Raw genomic sequence first — 6,000 nt, 5'->3', positions numbered from 1 at the left:
AGCCTATTCCTTGTTATTAATAAGGCTGAGAATAATGGATAATATATAAGAACTTGCTTTCAAAGAACTTTCATGCCACCAACCCAGAGACTTGCAAGAACCATATGAGGTAAATAGTGACACACAGAATTTAAGTGACCAGCAGCTAGTTAGGGGGTGAGCCAGGCTGAGAACCTATTATAAGTGCTATTATTTATGCCTTATCAGGAAATTACCATTTAAAAAAATAAGTGCGTAGAAAAGACAGTCCATATTTTAAAGTATAACGTTATTACATTTCAAGGGCAAGATTTATTCCCACTCCTTAGAATTGTAATTAAAGTAAATGGAATAAGATTTAGTACTATATTTGCCTTTCAAACAACCTTTCAGAGACACCTGCATTACTCTGCAAAAGGAAATCCAATGGCTCATTTGTTCATTGCATTAAATACCCACTCATTCACTCAATCAACAATTTTGTGTTGCACTCTTACTAGGTGCCAGGCCCTGAGCTTGCCACAGGCTTGGCTCTACTTTTGTGCACTAGAGTCTAGTGGTGAAGTCAGGCATTAAACTAAGACTCGCACCAAGAGCATATGATTGGAAATGCGCCAAGTGCCATGAAGGAGGCACAGAGACTGTGGCAGCTTCTAGCAAAGGAATTGACTTGATCCAGGAGCTCAGAGAGGACTTCTCAGGAAGTGATCATTGCCCCGGGAGAGGAAAGATGAGAAGTTAACACAGGAAAGAGGAGAGGGAAGAGAGTTTGTAGGAGAGGGAACAGCATGTACAGTGCTTCTGTTGTTGGAGGGAGCGTAGCACTTTCGAGACACTGAGAGAAACCAGAGGAGTACAGTGTGAGATGAGATGGGTAGGGGCTGGACCTCTTGGAGGCCCAGGTAGGGATCTCGGTCTCTTCCCAGGGGCAACAAGGAAATGTTCAAAGAGAATAATGACATAACCAGATGAAACCTAGTTAGGTGCTGGGCATTTTGGGTGGCAAAGGGAGAAGAATGTCTCAACCCTCAAAGAAATTTCTATCAGATTCCCTGACATTAATGAAGCCTGATTAAAATTAGGACATTGATTTTTCTCAGAAACATAGGTACCATTCTTGAGCTGACAGTAATAAAAATAATAATAAATTAAAACATTTAGTATCTACTAAGCTTTTGGCACTTTATATACATAATTTTATTTAATTTTTGCCTCAGTACAATTTATAAGACAGGCAGCATTATCACCCCTTTCTACAGATGAGGAAAGTTAAGTTCAGAGAAGATTAGAAACTTGCCCAAGGTCACACAGCTACTACTGGCTGATTCGGGTTCAAATTTAGGCTTTCTAAATGTGGCTCTATCATCGTTAGCCTCAATAATCTTGGGAATCCTTACCTAGAAATTCAAGGGCAGCAAATGTGACAGGTCTAAAGAGTTTGTCATCACTGGAATATCAAGGCCGACAATTGGTTACACTTTGCCAAAGTTAATGGCCAAATCTCTCCTTGTCTTACCTGACCTTCCATAGCAGTGACCAGGTGATCATCTCTTCTTAAAACATGTTCTTCTTTAATCATCATCAGGTTGTGTCCTATGCACTGCTCATTTCTGCTCAGTTTTCTCTGCTAGCCACCCCTCTTCAACCTGCTCTTTAAGTGCTAGACTCTCCGATGCTCTGTTCTTGGCCATTTTTCTATTTACAAACCTTCATGTGGTGCTGGTAATCCACCCCAGGGCTTTAAACTGCATCAACACACTGATAACAACCAAATTTACATCTCCTTTTACCATCTCTCCCAGGAACAGGATTTAAATTTCGGCTCAGCCCTGGGGCAAGCCACTTAAACTCAGTTTTCCCATCTCTCAGCTACCAGTAACAAAACCTTTTTCAGAGCATTGCTTGAGAATTCAATGAAATGGTGTATATATCACACTTAGCCTGACTCCTGGTTTATAATGAATGTTTGATACACATAGTTATCACTATATGTTCCTTGGATTCCCTCAAGGCCCCTCTACAAGATAAGCATCAGTTGATGCTGATGCTGGTCAGTAAACCACACAATGCCTAATTCATTATTTGCTGCATTAATGAGTGTTCATCTGTGTAGGAGCCAGGAGGGTGGTAGTAGTTTAGAGGGGTGGTGGGGTGGGGGTTAGCAGAGGCCTAGGGAAGGCCTTGAGTCATGCCTTGATAAGGGATAGTCATAACATGAATGGCTTCTTATTGTTCCCATTTCACTGAAAAGGAGACTGGGCTTTAGAGAAGAAAAATGAGCTTGCTAAACATAGCTCATGAGAGATGGATTTCAGACCTGAACTGCACTCTGCCTGACTCAGTGCCTGGGTTCATGACCTCCAGACTCCCCACCTGACCTGAAAGGACAAAGGACTGACATAGACACTTGGAAGATTGGCAGGTCTCCAGCAATGGCACAAGAATTTTGGGGCCATTCTGTGAGCTTCTGCTCTCCAGGACTCCAAAGAAGCTGAGGAACAGAAGGACAGGAGGGGAGAACTCATCAGAGGGCATGGGTGACAGGTGTTCTTTGTCCCAGGATGCTCACTCTCCTGCTAGCTCATTGCCACATCACAAATACAGAAGGTGAGTCAGTCCATGGGTGGCCCAGCCATCTGGTAAAGAAGATGCACAGACATGACAGGCCTGGATGCACAGGCAGGATGTGCCTAGATGCACAGACAATACATGGCCAGATGCTCTTGATACTAGGCACAGACGATAGGTTTCCCGGAGAGCTGGGGCACTTGCTGTCTGCTTTCAGGAAAAAGTCAAGAGGCAAAAATTCAGGGCTCTTGGTGTGACTCTCAGCCACCCTCACCCATAGATGGCATTCTGACTTTAGGGCTCAGTGGACCAGGAGTCCGTGGGCCTCTAAGGTTAAGGAGAGCTATCATCCCCCTGGGTGTGCTCTCATCTACACTCCTATCTCCATCCCAAGCCCCAGGAGTAGGATTTGCCCTCTAGGCCTTTCTCCTGAAATCACTGGGCTCCTTAAAAGTGACTAAAAATCTGAGTTAGAAGCTATGAAGCACTTTGTCCTTATCTCAAGATTAATGCAAGGGGGTGTTTCCTAGATAATTTTTTTTTCTCTTTGGTGGAAATTTAAATGAAGAAACTTGAGAAATAAAAAAGATCACAGTGTGAAATTGAGTCAAGACTCAAACCCGAGGTCTCCTGACCCCAAAGCCCATAGTCTGAATTCTCGGCTACCTTGCTTGGCAAACCATGTAATGAACCTAATCCTAAAAAAGTAAATATACATGGGGCCACTGGTGTGATGGAAAGAATTTGAAACCAAAGAGATCTAGGTTCCAATCCTAGGCTGTGTGGTTTACCAGCTATATAAACCGGCACTAATTGTTTAATTTCTCCAATCTTCAGTTAGCTCATCTGTAAATTGAGGCACCATAGTGGGATGCCCTACAAAAGCTTAGCTGTAGCCAAAAGGAAAGAAAGGTTAACCCTGGGGGTTTCCAGTATCATGGGATGCTGGTGGGAAGGGACTATATACTCCATCTGCGTTTCACCCAACTCTTCCTCCAGTTCAGAACGGAGTCCCTTATCCAGGGACAACCCCTCCTAAGACTGGGGACTTTTTAAAAGATCAAATGATGCTGAAGTGCAAAATGTCAACTTTCTCTGTGGTTCTGGTCTCTCTTCCTCTGTTGTCAGTTTTAAACTGTTGCTAAAAACTAACCTCCTCTCTCAGTCTATCTTCCTCTTCTTGTTTCCAAGACACAGCCTATGGTAGAATTCAAAGCAGTTTTAGTTTTTAAATGACCCGTCTTTCTAATTCCCTTTTCCTTCCCAGCCCTCAATATTACTTTCCCTCCCTACTTCGTTCTCCATACACACAGCTACGCCTTCAGTGAGTGGAATTTGGGTGACATTCTAGACCCCATGCTTTTTGGATTCCCAGGTTGCTGTAAGAAGCAGATGGCTAGAACAATAACTCAGAGTAAGAAAGAAAGGATTTGGCAGTAAATGTGGGTAAAAAGCAGCCTGCTACTCATTCACACCCACTCTGAACATAACCCTTTACCACCCCCAAGAGGTAAGTGGAAGCAGTCATGCTCTCTTGCTCAGTTCCACACAAATCACTGAGGCTGCAAGATTTTCTGGTGACACACCGCCCTCTTTCACCTGTAATGTTGCCTTTGATGGCCAATGCATCAAGAGTGCACCTCTCCACGCCTGAATAAACGTCATCATGGGAAGTGAGCCTACTCAAGCACCTGGGGAAAGTACAATCTTCCTGGACAGGGTTTTGGCCCTAAGAGTCAAGTCTTTAAAAACATGATATCTTATAACTCAAATTGTATCCAGTTTATTAAGGGATTTCAGCTTGCCAGAGTTTCAAACACAGACTTGCCATGAACTATGGGATCCTAAACCCTCCCTAAAGATGCTTAACATCGCCTTAGTCCGGTACCATTTATTTCCAGTTATTAGGGGTTATTCAGTCACATTTTGTTTCCAATAGGACTTAGTCCTATGCATTTCAAAATTTAAGCTTATTTTCAAGCAATGACTCTCTTCTTTTTGCCATCCCTCCCACCAACCCCAAACACATACACAAACACTAGACTTGTATCTATAAGGAGCTTGCAGGGGTCAGGGGGTCGTTCTCATCATCAAGGTCTCTTCCACACATGCCCTCTGGTGTTGGGGCAGGACAGAAAAAGGGAAGGGCAGAGCTGTCTCCTTACTCAGCTGCCCACAGTATGAGGCTGATCCCCTTTTTTTCAGTGGTTGCTGCTTCCCTGGATAATAGGGACTGGTCTGTGTGGCCGCCCTCTCATGGGCCTCTCTGCAGAATGTTGTGGGTCCGATCCCTACATCATCATCTATATAGGTGACCTAACTTGGGCTCCAGTTGCTTCTTTCCCTTTCCTTCACTAATGAGAGGCAGTCTACCCTACATTCACCTTCTACTAGGGTCACCTCATCCAGTATTCCAACTTACTTGAGGAATGATGAATGACAGGAGAGCTCAAGTCGCACTTCCCAAGGAGTTTTCTCAGTCCACGGGTAATGTATGCATCCCTGTCACACCTGAGGGGCTACAGACTCCTATCCCCTGCCTCTTTCTTCCTACCCCAACAGCATCAGGTACCCTGCTGGCCCATGGCTAAGATATAGTGAAAGGAAAAGTAATTCAGTCTGTTGGTATTGCTATGAATTCTAAAAATCCCTTCCTAAACACCACACCAAGTCTGCCAAGCACACATTCCTCGAGAGAAGAGCCAGGTGAAAACAAAAAGCAGAGGTTGCCTCCCACTCGAGGCTCGCTGTGAAGCAGAGGGCAGCATGCAGCCCTTCTCAAGAGAAGTGGACTCGGAGCTCCTCCAGGGCAGAAACCCAGAGCAGAACAAACCGTGAGAATGTCAGCCACAGAGATGTTGGAAATCTTGAGGAGGATGCTAGACTTTCCACAGAAAATAGGATCACTTTGATTTAACCCTCAAAGTACTGGGTGACCTCAGCTACAAACAGTGGGGTGGCATCTTGCACAGGGGTTAGCTTATCAAGTCAGGACTCCAGGCAGAAATGTCAAAAATTAAATTACTCGTAAAATGTGTTAGCACGCATGATACCATATGGAAGATGGACATTTCTCAGTAAGTTCAATCAGCCACTGTTTCCCTACCTTTTCAGGATCCCAGAATGTTAATGAGACCATCAGCTGAAGCAGTTGGTTTGGAATGAGGTACCATGCTGAACCCAAAACACATCTCTTTAAACCTAGAACCACAGTTTCCGTGGTGAGACACTCTCATGATGAGAGGTCCCCAGGAACTGAGATCTCATGTGGGAAGAGCAGATCTCCTCCATGCTCCCATCCCATATACATGCCAGGGCACCCACCGATTCGGTGGAATGGAGAACAGAACTGCCCCCACTTTAAATTCTTTCTTTCATCCTCTCGTCTCTCAAAATTGTATCATTGAACATGTATAACTTTACTGTGTGTGTGATGTGAAGCCCATGGAAATA

This window comes from Pteropus medius, unplaced genomic scaffold, assembly GCF_902729225.1.
Source record: "Pteropus medius unplaced genomic scaffold, Ma_sr-lr_union100, whole genome shotgun sequence".
NCBI classification, from domain to species: domain Eukaryota; kingdom Metazoa; phylum Chordata; class Mammalia; order Chiroptera; family Pteropodidae; genus Pteropus; species Pteropus medius.
This window is presented reverse-complemented; position numbering follows the sequence as displayed.